The sequence below is a fragment of the Ascaphus truei genome, chromosome 7, assembly GCF_040206685.1.
Source record: "Ascaphus truei isolate aAscTru1 chromosome 7, aAscTru1.hap1, whole genome shotgun sequence".
In the NCBI taxonomy this organism is placed as follows: domain Eukaryota; kingdom Metazoa; phylum Chordata; class Amphibia; order Anura; family Ascaphidae; genus Ascaphus; species Ascaphus truei.
The window spans coordinates 25,730,484-25,745,359 of NC_134489.1; the positions used below are offsets into that span (position 1 = coordinate 25,730,484).

A 14,876-nucleotide genomic window follows, 5' to 3' on the forward strand; every position below is an offset into this window, starting at 1 on the left:
AAAGTAACAGAAGAAAATATTGAATGGAATTTATGTCTTTGTTTGTATGAAATGTAAAAGTGTCAAGTATTTATTGCTTGCAGGAAATGTATTTAAGAGAAAGGGATATATGTGAAATTATGGAATGTAAATGTTCCTTATGGAAGGAACGTTTCTAAAGTTTGGGTTTTGTTGTACAGGATGTGAAGACTGGTGTTTTTGGATGAATATTATTGTCGGGGCTTAATGTATGTAAGGGACAAAAGTTTTGATGTTATTATATGCAGAGGTTTTTTTGAATATGATGTAGTTTTTTGTAAAGTTTCCTGAGATGTAATTGTTTTTGTTATTGTCTGAAAAGCTTATTATTTACTGTTTTGTAAATCAATGAAATGTGAATAAACATTTAAAAACAAAAAAAAATCTGTTCTTATCAGTTTAATATCTGATACGTCCCCTATCTGGGGACCATATATTAAATGGATTTTTAGAACAGGGAGATGGAAGAAGAGCTTGCTCTGTCCACTCCACGCATTGACCTGGTATTGCAGTACCTCCAGGACCGGTGCACTTCCCTTTGGGGATATTTGGCTTGTATCAAAAAATAGAAACAAATGACTGTCTGACAGAAAAAAAACAAACATGCATTTTTGGCTCTTTCTTTTGCAAAGAAAGAAGAAGATGAAATGACGACAAAATAAAGCCTCCTTCTTTTTGCTGTGTCTTGTTTGCTCTTTTGCGTGGCTTCTTACTTTCTTTTCTTTTCAGCTCCTCCTCGCATGGAGCAGGAGTGCCGCCTGCTGCCTAGCCTAATTCAGTCCGAACGAGCAGATGCCTAAGAAACTCCTGTTGAAGCTGTATCCAAATAGCCTGCATAGCAAACACTGCAGCAGCAAGCAGCAAGCAGCAAGCAGCAAATGCCTTGACTTGCTGGCTTCTTGTCACAATGGCTGGCTGGCTGAAATGACCTGAACTGAAAAGCCCAGCCACTGGCTGCTTGCATGCTTGCTGCCTGAGTTTCATGGCAGCCCGGACGAGTCGGCTAGCAGAGAAAAAGTGGGCGGTTCCTATGCAAATAAGCAGACGAAGCCTGGTGCCGGAAAAAGAACTGGAAGCATGTGCCTTTTTGGCTGTTTGCTGGCCATGCGGGCCCCCCAGCAGTGTGTGCGGCTGCTTTTCTTTACTCCATAGAAAGTCTTTGGCTTTTGCATCCGTCGTCGTCGTCGCCGCCGCTGCTGCATAGACTCCCCGGGGCTGTGTCGGGAGGAGCGGAGGGACTGGAGGCAGGCCTGCTGGGGGAGGAGGCGAGCGGGCAGCCAGCGGCTCCCTCTGCCCTTCTCCCTAAAGCGTAGCGCCCCTGGCCGTCGGGCGGCGCTCAGGCGGGGGCCCATTTCTGGTTATCGCTTCTCGGCCTTTTGGCTAAGATCAAGTGTAGTATCTGTTCTTATCAGTTTAATATCTGATACGTCCCCTATCTGGGGACCATATATTAAATGGATTTTTAGAACAGGGAGATGGAAGAAGAGCTTGCTCTGTCCACTCCACGCATTGACCTGGTATTGCAGTACCTCCAGGACCGGTGCACTTCCCTTTGGGGATATTTGGCTTGTATCAAAAAATAGAAACAAATGACTGTCTGACAGAAAAAAAACAAACATGCATTTTTGGCTCTTTCTTTTGCAAAGAAAGAAGAAGATGAAATGACGACAAAATAAAGCCTCCTTCTTTTTGCTGTGTCTTGTTTGCTCTTTTGCGTGGCTTCTTACTTTCTTTTCTTTTCAGCTCCTCCTCGCATGGAGCAGGAGTGCCGCCTGCTGCCTAGCCTAATTCAGTCCGAACGAGCAGATGCCTAAGAAACTCCTGTTGAAGCTGTATCCAAATAGCCTGCATAGCAAACACTGCAGCAGCAAGCAGCAAGCAGCAAGCAGCAAATGCCTTGACTTGCTGGCTTCTTGTCACAATGGCTGGCTGGCTGAAATGACCTGAACTGAAAAGCCCAGCCACTGGCTGCTTGCATGCTTGCTGCCTGAGTTTCATGGCAGCCCGGACGAGTCGGCTAGCAGAGAAAAAGTGGGCGGTTCCTATGCAAATAAGCAGACGAAGCCTGGTGCCGGAAAAAGAACTGGAAGCATGTGCCTTTTTGGCTGTTTGCTGGCCATGCGGGCCCCCCAGCAGTGTGTGCGGCTGCTTTTCTTTACTCCATAGAAAGTCTTTGGCTTTTGCATCCGTCGTCGTCGTCGCCGCCGCTGCTGCATAGACTCCCCGGGGCTGTGTCGGGAGGAGCGGAGGGACTGGAGGCAGGCCTGCTGGGGGAGGAGGCGAGCGGGCAGCCAGCGGCTCCCTCTGCCCTTCTCCCTAAAGCGTAGCGCCCCTGGCCGTCGGGCGGCGCTCAGGCGGGGGCCCATTTCTGGTTATCGCTTCTCGGCCTTTTGGCTAAGATCAAGTGTAGTATCTGTTCTTATCAGTTTAATATCTGATACGTCCCCTATCTGGGGACCATATATTAAATGGATTTTTAGAACAGGGAGATGGAAGAAGAGCTTGCTCTGTCCACTCCACGCATTGACCTGGTATTGCAGTACCTCCAGGACCGGTGCACTTCCCTTTGGGGATATTTGGCTTGTATCAAAAAATAGAAACAAATGACTGTCTGACAGAAAAAAAACAAACATGCATTTTTGGCTCTTTCTTTTGCAAAGAAAGAAGAAGATGAAATGACGACAAAATAAAGCCTCCTTCTTTTTGCTGTGTCTTGTTTGCTCTTTTGCGTGGCTTCTTACTTTCTTTTCTTTTCAGCTCCTCCTCGCATGGAGCAGGAGTGCCGCCTGCTGCCTAGCCTAATTCAGTCCGAACGAGCAGATGCCTAAGAAACTCCTGTTGAAGCTGTATCCAAATAGCCTGCATAGCAAACACTGCAGCAGCAAGCAGCAAGCAGCAAGCAGCAAATGCCTTGACTTGCTGGCTTCTTGTCACAATGGCTGGCTGGCTGAAATGACCTGAACTGAAAAGCCCAGCCACTGGCTGCTTGCATGCTTGCTGCCTGAGTTTCATGGCAGCCCGGACGAGTCGGCTAGCAGAGAAAAAGTGGGCGGTTCCTATGCAAATAAGCAGACGAAGCCTGGTGCCGGAAAAAGAACTGGAAGCATGTGCCTTTTTGGCTGTTTGCTGGCCATGCGGGCCCCCCAGCAGTGTGTGCGGCTGCTTTTCTTTACTCCATAGAAAGTCTTTGGCTTTTGCATCCGTCGTCGTCGTCGCCGCCGCTGCTGCATAGACTCCCCGGGGCTGTGTCGGGAGGAGCGGAGGGACTGGAGGCAGGCCTGCTGGGGGAGGAGGCGAGCGGGCAGCCAGCGGCTCCCTCTGCCCTTCTCCCTAAAGCGTAGCGCCCCTGGCCGTCGGGCGGCGCTCAGGCGGGGGCCCATTTCTGGTTATCGCTTCTCGGCCTTTTGGCTAAGATCAAGTGTAGTATCTGTTCTTATCAGTTTAATATCTGATACGTCCCCTATCTGGGGACCATATATTAAATGGATTTTTAGAACAGGGAGATGGAAGAAGAGCTTGCTCTGTCCACTCCACGCATTGACCTGGTATTGCAGTACCTCCAGGACCGGTGCACTTCCCTTTGGGGATATTTGGCTTGTATCAAAAAATAGAAACAAATGACTGTCTGACAGAAAAAAAACAAACATGCATTTTTGGCTCTTTCTTTTGCAAAGAAAGAAGAAGATGAAATGACGACAAAATAAAGCCTCCTTCTTTTTGCTGTGTCTTGTTTGCTCTTTTGCGTGGCTTCTTACTTTCTTTTCTTTTCAGCTCCTCCTCGCATGGAGCAGGAGTGCCGCCTGCTGCCTAGCCTAATTCAGTCCGAACGAGCAGATGCCTAAGAAACTCCTGTTGAAGCTGTATCCAAATAGCCTGCATAGCAAACACTGCAGCAGCAAGCAGCAAGCAGCAAGCAGCAAATGCCTTGACTTGCTGGCTTCTTGTCACAATGGCTGGCTGGCTGAAATGACCTGAACTGAAAAGCCCAGCCACTGGCTGCTTGCATGCTTGCTGCCTGAGTTTCATGGCAGCCCGGACGAGTCGGCTAGCAGAGAAAAAGTGGGCGGTTCCTATGCAAATAAGCAGACGAAGCCTGGTGCCGGAAAAAGAACTGGAAGCATGTGCCTTTTTGGCTGTTTGCTGGCCATGCGGGCCCCCCAGCAGTGTGTGCGGCTGCTTTTCTTTACTCCATAGAAAGTCTTTGGCTTTTGCATCCGTCGTCGTCGTCGCCGCCGCTGCTGCATAGACTCCCCGGGGCTGTGTCGGGAGGAGCGGAGGGACTGGAGGCAGGCCTGCTGGGGGAGGAGGCGAGCGGGCAGCCAGCGGCTCCCTCTGCCCTTCTCCCTAAAGCGTAGCGCCCCTGGCCGTCGGGCGGCGCTCAGGCGGGGGCCCATTTCTGGTTATCGCTTCTCGGCCTTTTGGCTAAGATCAAGTGTAGTATCTGTTCTTATCAGTTTAATATCTGATACGTCCCCTATCTGGGGACCATATATTAAATGGATTTTTAGAACAGGGAGATGGAAGAAGAGCTTGCTCTGTCCACTCCACGCATTGACCTGGTATTGCAGTACCTCCAGGACCGGTGCACTTCCCTTTGGGGATATTTGGCTTGTATCAAAAAATAGAAACAAATGACTGTCTGACAGAAAAAAAACAAACATGCATTTTTGGCTCTTTCTTTTGCAAAGAAAGAAGAAGATGAAATGACGACAAAATAAAGCCTCCTTCTTTTTGCTGTGTCTTGTTTGCTCTTTTGCGTGGCTTCTTACTTTCTTTTCTTTTCAGCTCCTCCTCGCATGGAGCAGGAGTGCCGCCTGCTGCCTAGCCTAATTCAGTCCGAACGAGCAGATGCCTAAGAAACTCCTGTTGAAGCTGTATCCAAATAGCCTGCATAGCAAACACTGCAGCAGCAAGCAGCAAGCAGCAAGCAGCAAATGCCTTGACTTGCTGGCTTCTTGTCACAATGGCTGGCTGGCTGAAATGACCTGAACTGAAAAGCCCAGCCACTGGCTGCTTGCATGCTTGCTGCCTGAGTTTCATGGCAGCCCGGACGAGTCGGCTAGCAGAGAAAAAGTGGGCGGTTCCTATGCAAATAAGCAGACGAAGCCTGGTGCCGGAAAAAGAACTGGAAGCATGTGCCTTTTTGGCTGTTTGCTGGCCATGCGGGCCCCCCAGCAGTGTGTGCGGCTGCTTTTCTTTACTCCATAGAAAGTCTTTGGCTTTTGCATCCGTCGTCGTCGTCGCCGCCGCTGCTGCATAGACTCCCCGGGGCTGTGTCGGGAGGAGCGGAGGGACTGGAGGCAGGCCTGCTGGGGGAGGAGGCGAGCGGGCAGCCAGCGGCTCCCTCTGCCCTTCTCCCTAAAGCGTAGCGCCCCTGGCCGTCGGGCGGCGCTCAGGCGGGGGCCCATTTCTGGTTATCGCTTCTCGGCCTTTTGGCTAAGATCAAGTGTAGTATCTGTTCTTATCAGTTTAATATCTGATACGTCCCCTATCTGGGGACCATATATTAAATGGATTTTTAGAACAGGGAGATGGAAGAAGAGCTTGCTCTGTCCACTCCACGCATTGACCTGGTATTGCAGTACCTCCAGGACCGGTGCACTTCCCTTTGGGGATATTTGGCTTGTATCAAAAAATAGAAACAAATGACTGTCTGACAGAAAAAAAACAAACATGCATTTTTGGCTCTTTCTTTTGCAAAGAAAGAAGAAGATGAAATGACGACAAAATAAAGCCTCCTTCTTTTTGCTGTGTCTTGTTTGCTCTTTTGCGTGGCTTCTTACTTTCTTTTCTTTTCAGCTCCTCCTCGCATGGAGCAGGAGTGCCGCCTGCTGCCTAGCCTAATTCAGTCCGAACGAGCAGATGCCTAAGAAACTCCTGTTGAAGCTGTATCCAAATAGCCTGCATAGCAAACACTGCAGCAGCAAGCAGCAAGCAGCAAGCAGCAAATGCCTTGACTTGCTGGCTTCTTGTCACAATGGCTGGCTGGCTGAAATGACCTGAACTGAAAAGCCCAGCCACTGGCTGCTTGCATGCTTGCTGCCTGAGTTTCATGGCAGCCCGGACGAGTCGGCTAGCAGAGAAAAAGTGGGCGGTTCCTATGCAAATAAGCAGACGAAGCCTGGTGCCGGAAAAAGAACTGGAAGCATGTGCCTTTTTGGCTGTTTGCTGGCCATGCGGGCCCCCCAGCAGTGTGTGCGGCTGCTTTTCTTTACTCCATAGAAAGTCTTTGGCTTTTGCATCCGTCGTCGTCGTCGCCGCCGCTGCTGCATAGACTCCCCGGGGCTGTGTCGGGAGGAGCGGAGGGACTGGAGGCAGGCCTGCTGGGGGAGGAGGCGAGCGGGCAGCCAGCGGCTCCCTCTGCCCTTCTCCCTAAAGCGTAGCGCCCCTGGCCGTCGGGCGGCGCTCAGGCGGGGGCCCATTTCTGGTTATCGCTTCTCGGCCTTTTGGCTAAGATCAAGTGTAGTATCTGTTCTTATCAGTTTAATATCTGATACGTCCCCTATCTGGGGACCATATATTAAATGGATTTTTAGAACAGGGAGATGGAAGAAGAGCTTGCTCTGTCCACTCCACGCATTGACCTGGTATTGCAGTACCTCCAGGACCGGTGCACTTCCCTTTGGGGATATTTGGCTTGTATCAAAAAATAGAAACAAATGACTGTCTGACAGAAAAAAAACAAACATGCATTTTTGGCTCTTTCTTTTGCAAAGAAAGAAGAAGATGAAATGACGACAAAATAAAGCCTCCTTCTTTTTGCTGTGTCTTGTTTGCTCTTTTGCGTGGCTTCTTACTTTCTTTTCTTTTCAGCTCCTCCTCGCATGGAGCAGGAGTGCCGCCTGCTGCCTAGCCTAATTCAGTCCGAACGAGCAGATGCCTAAGAAACTCCTGTTGAAGCTGTATCCAAATAGCCTGCATAGCAAACACTGCAGCAGCAAGCAGCAAGCAGCAAGCAGCAAATGCCTTGACTTGCTGGCTTCTTGTCACAATGGCTGGCTGGCTGAAATGACCTGAACTGAAAAGCCCAGCCACTGGCTGCTTGCATGCTTGCTGCCTGAGTTTCATGGCAGCCCGGACGAGTCGGCTAGCAGAGAAAAAGTGGGCGGTTCCTATGCAAATAAGCAGACGAAGCCTGGTGCCGGAAAAAGAACTGGAAGCATGTGCCTTTTTGGCTGTTTGCTGGCCATGCGGGCCCCCCAGCAGTGTGTGCGGCTGCTTTTCTTTACTCCATAGAAAGTCTTTGGCTTTTGCATCCGTCGTCGTCGTCGCCGCCGCTGCTGCATAGACTCCCCGGGGCTGTGTCGGGAGGAGCGGAGGGACTGGAGGCAGGCCTGCTGGGGGAGGAGGCGAGCGGGCAGCCAGCGGCTCCCTCTGCCCTTCTCCCTAAAGCGTAGCGCCCCTGGCCGTCGGGCGGCGCTCAGGCGGGGGCCCATTTCTGGTTATCGCTTCTCGGCCTTTTGGCTAAGATCCAGTGTAGTGTCTGACTTGTTGGACACTATAACAGAAGCGTCGGCTGTGAAAACGGCTGCTGGGATGAATTTCTGAGCAGATTTTGACAAAAAAGCTGTAATATTCAGCAGTACTTTAGTTCTGCTCATTTGCATGAGGACGTAGTACCGGTTTCAACCAATAGAGGTCACACTAAGTGTAGTGTGATACCACGGTTAACCAATAGATGGCGCAGTACCTGGAGAGTGTAATATCACTGTCAACCAATAGATGGCGCTGTAACTGGAGAGTGTGATATCACTGTCAACCAATAGAGGTCTCACTACGTGTAGTGAGATATCCAATGTGTCTTTGTGGGTCTGAACCCAACCAATAGAATCGCCAGAAAATGGCAGAAGGTGATCGCCTGAGGAATACCATTCGGTTGCAAGTTGAAGAAGGACGCAGAGAAGAAATTGGATTGAAGTATGTTGTACAAGAAATTTTACTCAAGGTGCTGGAAATGGACTTTGTGAAAACATTGTTTTGCCTGCAAGACTTCCCAAGGATTGGAGTCTATGATCTGACTTTTACCAAGCAAGAGGATTGCCTGAACTACTATGAAAGATTTAAAGCAAAGTTGGATGATACCCTGATGAGAGGAATTCAAGTGATCCCCAGCTTTTCAATGGAAGAAAAACCACTGACTATTCATATGTATAACCCATATGCACGCACAGAGGATCTGCACTTATTTTTGCTGAGGTATTGCAGTGTGGCAAAAGGAGGCCAACAATTGACAAATCAATATGGCGTATACAACGGCAAAAGGCGCTTCTGGGTACGTTTCAGAGAAGATGCATCCGCAGTAGGAGGAGTGATGAGCCCGCCGGCGAATTTTACTATTGGAGGAAATAGGGGGTTCCTGTACTACCCTGGACAACCTACCTTTTGCAGAAATTGCCTACAATATGGACACGTCAGAGAGACTTGTGACAAATCTGGACTGAATTGCAGGAACTGTGGGAAAAATGGACATTCGGCCTATAATTGTGAGTTACCCCGCCTTTGTGATTTGTGTGGGTCCCCAGGACATTTGTCTCGTATGTGCACGAATAGAACGTATGCTCAAGCGGCAGGTGGTCGGTGGAGAGAGGGGCCACCACCAACACCCAAGGAGACGACTGTGGTGCCGGAGACACAGGAGGAGAAAGAGGTAACAATACAGAAAGAGGACAATGCGTTTATAGGAACAGAGGGGCCAAAAACAAGCACAGGCATGCACAGTGTCACAGAGGTTGAGGAGACAAGCCAATCAGAGGAGGAGGAGGAGGATGGGTCAGCGACGATTACGGAGATATACGAGGAAGGGATGAAGGAACAGAAGGAAGAGGAGGATCGTTTCCTAAACAGCTTGGCGGAGAACCACAACAAAAGGAAAGAGAAGGACGTTAAGGCTGTGGAGGACTCAGAAGGGTTAGAAGAAAGGGGAACACCTCAACATAAAGACTTTGAACTGAAATCCCAACAAACTGCGCAAACAGATTGGGTAGTAGTAGGGGGAGGTAAACACCCAGTGCAAGGGGAGGTAGAAAACATGGATACAACAGAGAAAAGGAATGTGATAAAGCGTAGGATGCAGCAAGATGTAGAAAAGGGACAATCAGGTGAGAGAGCACAGTCTATGGTAGGGAAGTCAAAGTTTTTGGTACTAGCACAGGAAGGAGAAAGTGAGAGCGAGGGGGAAGAGCAGGACGATACTGACGAAGAGGAGGATAGCCAGGAAGACGAAAAGAGGAGGGAGGAAAACAGAGAAGCAAAACTGATCAAAAGATGGGGAGATAAATATAGAAAAGCGCGAGCTAAATTACAGAACGCAAGGAAAGATTTTATGGAAGATAATTCACACAAAAGGAGGAAAAAGCTAGAGCATGTAGCACATGAAGTGGGAAAAGAGATAGAACAGATGGAAAGAGTGTTGAGAAAAGAAACCATAAACAAGGAGGTAAAGGAGAAAGAGGGAAGTAAGGAGGAAGGTAGCTCAGACATAGACAAGTTTCCTTTTAAAGTGAGTTTAACTTTAGAGGAGAAACTAAAAGAGCTTAGAGAAAAGGTGGGAGACAGAGATATGGAAAGTTGGGGCGTAATTTTTGCATATCAAAAGGATGAGACAAGTGTGATAATGTATATAAATACCTTGATTATACTTTGGGAAACCCAGCCGCTCGCGTATGAGGAACATAAAAGGAAAGGTATAAGAAATATTGTAGCGGTACAAAAACAAACTGGATAGTCTTGCCGTAAAATAAATGTGCCTTTCTCAACGCGCTAAGAAGAAGATATACCCTGTAAAATGAGAATGTTTTAAAGAAGAAAAATTGTCTTATGTACCAAGTCATGGTTGTAAACTTGGAAGTTTTATATGCAAAATTTGTATTGAAATGTTTTGGGGTTTTTGTAATGTTGGGGGTTTTTTTATTTTTCGAAAAGTGACAAGTTGTGGAAATTACGTGTCAAGAATAAATAAAGTATTTTTCAAAAAAAAAAAAAAAAATCTGTTCTTATCAGTTTAATATCTGATACGTCCCCTATCTGGGGACCATATATTAAATGGATTTTTAGAACAGGGAGATGGAAGAAGAGCTTGCTCTGTCCACTCCACGCATTGACCTGGTATTGCAGTACCTCCAGGACCGGTGCACTTCCCTTTGGGGATATTTGGCTTGTATCAAAAAATAGAAACAAATGACTGTCTGACAGAAAAAAAACAAACATGCATTTTTGGCTCTTTCTTTTGCAAAGAAAGAAGAAGATGAAATGACGACAAAATAAAGCCTCCTTCTTTTTGCTGTGTCTTGTTTGCTCTTTTGCGTGGCTTCTTACTTTCTTTTCTTTTCAGCTCCTCCTCGCATGGAGCAGGAGTGCCGCCTGCTGCCTAGCCTAATTCAGTCCGAACGAGCAGATGCCTAAGAAACTCCTGTTGAAGCTGTATCCAAATAGCCTGCATAGCAAACACTGCAGCAGCAAGCAGCAAGCAGCAAGCAGCAAATGCCTTGACTTGCTGGCTTCTTGTCACAATGGCTGGCTGGCTGAAATGACCTGAACTGAAAAGCCCAGCCACTGGCTGCTTGCATGCTTGCTGCCTGAGTTTCATGGCAGCCCGGACGAGTCGGCTAGCAGAGAAAAAGTGGGCGGTTCCTATGCAAATAAGCAGACGAAGCCTGGTGCCGGAAAAAGAACTGGAAGCATGTGCCTTTTTGGCTGTTTGCTGGCCATGCGGGCCCCCCAGCAGTGTGTGCGGCTGCTTTTCTTTACTCCATAGAAAGTCTTTGGCTTTTGCATCCGTCGTCGTCGTCGCCGCCGCTGCTGCATAGACTCCCCGGGGCTGTGTCGGGAGGAGCGGAGGGACTGGAGGCAGGCCTGCTGGGGGAGGAGGCGAGCGGGCAGCCAGCGGCTCCCTCTGCCCTTCTCCCTAAAGCGTAGCGCCCCTGGCCGTCGGGCGGCGCTCAGGCGGGGGCCCATTTCTGGTTATCGCTTCTCGGCCTTTTGGCTAAGATCAAGTGTAGTATCTGTTCTTATCAGTTTAATATCTGATACGTCCCCTATCTGGGGACCATATATTAAATGGATTTTTAGAACAGGGAGATGGAAGAAGAGCTTGCTCTGTCCACTCCACGCATTGACCTGGTATTGCAGTACCTCCAGGACCGGTGCACTTCCCTTTGGGGATATTTGGCTTGTATCAAAAAATAGAAACAAATGACTGTCTGACAGAAAAAAAACAAACATGCATTTTTGGCTCTTTCTTTTGCAAAGAAAGAAGAAGATGAAATGACGACAAAATAAAGCCTCCTTCTTTTTGCTGTGTCTTGTTTGCTCTTTTGCGTGGCTTCTTACTTTCTTTTCTTTTCAGCTCCTCCTCGCATGGAGCAGGAGTGCCGCCTGCTGCCTAGCCTAATTCAGTCCGAACGAGCAGATGCCTAAGAAACTCCTGTTGAAGCTGTATCCAAATAGCCTGCATAGCAAACACTGCAGCAGCAAGCAGCAAGCAGCAAGCAGCAAATGCCTTGACTTGCTGGCTTCTTGTCACAATGGCTGGCTGGCTGAAATGACCTGAACTGAAAAGCCCAGCCACTGGCTGCTTGCATGCTTGCTGCCTGAGTTTCATGGCAGCCCGGACGAGTCGGCTAGCAGAGAAAAAGTGGGCGGTTCCTATGCAAATAAGCAGACGAAGCCTGGTGCCGGAAAAAGAACTGGAAGCATGTGCCTTTTTGGCTGTTTGCTGGCCATGCGGGCCCCCCAGCAGTGTGTGCGGCTGCTTTTCTTTACTCCATAGAAAGTCTTTGGCTTTTGCATCCGTCGTCGTCGTCGCCGCCGCTGCTGCATAGACTCCCCGGGGCTGTGTCGGGAGGAGCGGAGGGACTGGAGGCAGGCCTGCTGGGGGAGGAGGCGAGCGGGCAGCCAGCGGCTCCCTCTGCCCTTCTCCCTAAAGCGTAGCGCCCCTGGCCGTCGGGCGGCGCTCAGGCGGGGGCCCATTTCTGGTTATCGCTTCTCGGCCTTTTGGCTAAGATCAAGTGTAGTATCTGTTCTTATCAGTTTAATATCTGATACGTCCCCTATCTGGGGACCATATATTAAATGGATTTTTAGAACAGGGAGATGGAAGAAGAGCTTGCTCTGTCCACTCCACGCATTGACCTGGTATTGCAGTACCTCCAGGACCGGTGCACTTCCCTTTGGGGATATTTGGCTTGTATCAAAAAATAGAAACAAATGACTGTCTGACAGAAAAAAAACAAACATGCATTTTTGGCTCTTTCTTTTGCAAAGAAAGAAGAAGATGAAATGACGACAAAATAAAGCCTCCTTCTTTTTGCTGTGTCTTGTTTGCTCTTTTGCGTGGCTTCTTACTTTCTTTTCTTTTCAGCTCCTCCTCGCATGGAGCAGGAGTGCCGCCTGCTGCCTAGCCTAATTCAGTCCGAACGAGCAGATGCCTAAGAAACTCCTGTTGAAGCTGTATCCAAATAGCCTGCATAGCAAACACTGCAGCAGCAAGCAGCAAGCAGCAAGCAGCAAATGCCTTGACTTGCTGGCTTCTTGTCACAATGGCTGGCTGGCTGAAATGACCTGAACTGAAAAGCCCAGCCACTGGCTGCTTGCATGCTTGCTGCCTGAGTTTCATGGCAGCCCGGACGAGTCGGCTAGCAGAGAAAAAGTGGGCGGTTCCTATGCAAATAAGCAGACGAAGCCTGGTGCCGGAAAAAGAACTGGAAGCATGTGCCTTTTTGGCTGTTTGCTGGCCATGCGGGCCCCCCAGCAGTGTGTGCGGCTGCTTTTCTTTACTCCATAGAAAGTCTTTGGCTTTTGCATCCGTCGTCGTCGTCGCCGCCGCTGCTGCATAGACTCCCCGGGGCTGTGTCGGGAGGAGCGGAGGGACTGGAGGCAGGCCTGCTGGGGGAGGAGGCGAGCGGGCAGCCAGCGGCTCCCTCTGCCCTTCTCCCTAAAGCGTAGCGCCCCTGGCCGTCGGGCGGCGCTCAGGCGGGGGCCCATTTCTGGTTATCGCTTCTCGGCCTTTTGGCTCAGATCAAGTGTCTGGGCTGAGAGGTTGCGCTGAGTCTGTGACTCCTTGGCCTTGGGTCATCGCTTCCTGGGGAGCTTAAGACCCATGCTGCTATGAGGGAGTCACGCTAACTCGAGCACGGGAGGCGATCAGGAGAGAGAGAAGGAGAGGGGCCGGCGCCTTGGCCTTGAGGGATCGTTCCCCAGGAACTAAACCCTCATGCTGCTTTAGGGGCGTCGCACCTGATCCTGGACGGCCGGATTGGACAGAGGCGGACAAGCAAGCAAGAGAGTGATGGGCCGGTGCCTTTGCCTGGTGGGATCGCCGTGACTGGCTAAACCCACCTGCTGCTATTAGGGCGCCGCACCAGATCTTGAGTTGGTGTTGGAGAGACGAGGACGAGGATAAAGATGGCGGACTACGCAAACGAGAGGAACTGCATTCGGTTTCAGCTGGATGAGTGCAGACGAAGCAGTGGTGGTGTGGAATACATCGTGGAGGAAATCCTATTTGAGGGGTTGGAAGTGGATCCTGAACGAATCTTTTGCCTGCAGGAGTTTTTGAAGATGGGAATCTTTGACTTGACGCTGAAAGACGAGCGAGAATGCCAAGTGGTATACGACCGATGTGTTGTGGCAGCAGGTTCCCCAAGGATGAGAGGAATCAAAGTGATACCGAGATTTCTACAGCAGGAGAAGGCGGTGATTGTACAGATGTTCAATGTTTATGTCATGAAAGAGGACATTGAGAACTTTTTGGCCCGCTTTTGTGAAACAGTTAGAGGCGGAGCAGAAATCAAGAACAAGTATGGACTGTTTAACGGGAGAAGGAAGTTCTGGGTCCGCTTCAGATTGGACCCAGACGGTGACAGAGGAATGCTACACCCTCCTGCAAGTTTCTGCATTGGCAGGAATAGGGGGGTTTTGAACTTTTCAGGACAGTTTTTTGATGTTCGTTGTTGGAACTGTGGGAAAAAAGGACATATGGCAGCCAAGTGCTGTGAGAGTAAAAGATGTGTCTTTTGTGCAGAGCCGGGACATTTGGCACGCAAGTGCCCCAAGAAAGGGAATACAAAGACACAAAAATCGTGTGGAAACTTTGATGGTGCGAGAAGGGAATACGATGTTGGTGTACAGAGAAGGGTTGATATGGGAAAAGATGGGGAGAATATAGGGTATGTTAATGAGGATGGAAGGGGAAAAGAGGGGGAAAGTGAGGGGGACAGTATGGCAAGTGAGACGGAGTTAGAAAAGCCATGTGCAATACCTGATTCTATAGAGATTGTTTTAGGGGTCAAGCACTGTGAGGTATATTTTGAAGATGTCAGTGTGCAGGAGGTGGAAAGTGAGACTGAGGATGGTGTACAAGATAGTGGAGAGGAGGAGAGAGAGGACAGTGGACAGGAATATAGGGAGGAAGAGAGGGAAGGAGAGAGGAGTCAGCAAAGAATAGAGAAGGATTCTTTAGGTGTGGGTGTAGATAAAGATGAAGGAAAAGGGGACAGTGTGGGGGAGGAAGAAATCAGTGTTCAGGAGGAGGAAAGGGAGTTTGAGAACTGTGGGCAGGATAGTGGGAAGGAGAGGGAGCTGGTTCCAGAGGAAGAGGGTGTTTTGGTGGAGGAGGAGGAGGAGGAGGAAGAGAGGGTGTCTGTGGAGGAGGAAGAGAGTGAAGAAGTGAGTATGTCTGAGGAGGAGGAGGCAAGGGAAAAGGAAGAGAAAAGGGAAAAGGTGGAGAGAATAGAAAAAGTATTCCAGTGGGGAGCAGAGAATGCAGAATCGTGGAGTTATTTTTGTAATGACGAGCAATTAAAGAAAGGCATATTTCGTTTAAGGAGAAAATTAATTGATGCTTATGTAAAGGAATAAAT

At 49.2% G+C, this 14,876-nt stretch overlaps 8 non-coding genes and 2 pseudogenes across 8 annotated transcripts; all 10 read left to right on the forward strand.

Annotated features, from left to right (window-relative positions):
* The first annotated feature begins 347 nt into the window (after positions 1-347).
* Positions 348-555, forward strand: LOC142500052 (U2 spliceosomal RNA; annotated as a pseudogene).
* Positions 556-1,378: 823 nt separating this feature from the next.
* LOC142500495 (U2 spliceosomal RNA) lies at positions 1,379-1,569 on the forward strand. The gene has a single exon (XR_012803050.1). It is a non-coding gene; the product is annotated as a U2 spliceosomal RNA (small nuclear RNA).
* Positions 1,570-2,392: 823 nt separating this feature from the next.
* LOC142500496 (U2 spliceosomal RNA) lies at positions 2,393-2,583 on the forward strand. The gene has a single exon (XR_012803051.1). It is a non-coding gene; the product is annotated as a U2 spliceosomal RNA (small nuclear RNA).
* An 823-nt stretch (positions 2,584-3,406) lies between these two features.
* LOC142500498 (U2 spliceosomal RNA) lies at positions 3,407-3,597 on the forward strand. Its single transcript, XR_012803052.1, has one exon. It is a non-coding gene; the product is annotated as a U2 spliceosomal RNA (small nuclear RNA).
* Positions 3,598-4,420: 823 nt separating this feature from the next.
* Positions 4,421-4,611, forward strand: LOC142500500 (U2 spliceosomal RNA). Its single transcript, XR_012803053.1, has one exon. It is a non-coding gene; the product is annotated as a U2 spliceosomal RNA (small nuclear RNA).
* An 823-nt stretch (positions 4,612-5,434) lies between these two features.
* Positions 5,435-5,625, forward strand: LOC142500501 (U2 spliceosomal RNA). Its single transcript, XR_012803054.1, has one exon. It is a non-coding gene; the product is annotated as a U2 spliceosomal RNA (small nuclear RNA).
* Positions 5,626-6,448: 823 nt separating this feature from the next.
* On the forward strand, positions 6,449-6,639 carry LOC142500502 (U2 spliceosomal RNA). The gene has a single exon (XR_012803055.1). It is a non-coding gene; the product is annotated as a U2 spliceosomal RNA (small nuclear RNA).
* A 3,337-nt stretch (positions 6,640-9,976) lies between these two features.
* Positions 9,977-10,156, forward strand: LOC142500089 (U2 spliceosomal RNA; annotated as a pseudogene).
* An 823-nt stretch (positions 10,157-10,979) lies between these two features.
* Positions 10,980-11,170, forward strand: LOC142500503 (U2 spliceosomal RNA). The gene has a single exon (XR_012803056.1). It is a non-coding gene; the product is annotated as a U2 spliceosomal RNA (small nuclear RNA).
* An 823-nt stretch (positions 11,171-11,993) lies between these two features.
* Positions 11,994-12,184, forward strand: LOC142500504 (U2 spliceosomal RNA). Its single transcript, XR_012803057.1, has one exon. It is a non-coding gene; the product is annotated as a U2 spliceosomal RNA (small nuclear RNA).
* The last annotated feature ends 2,692 nt before the right edge of the window (positions 12,185-14,876 follow it).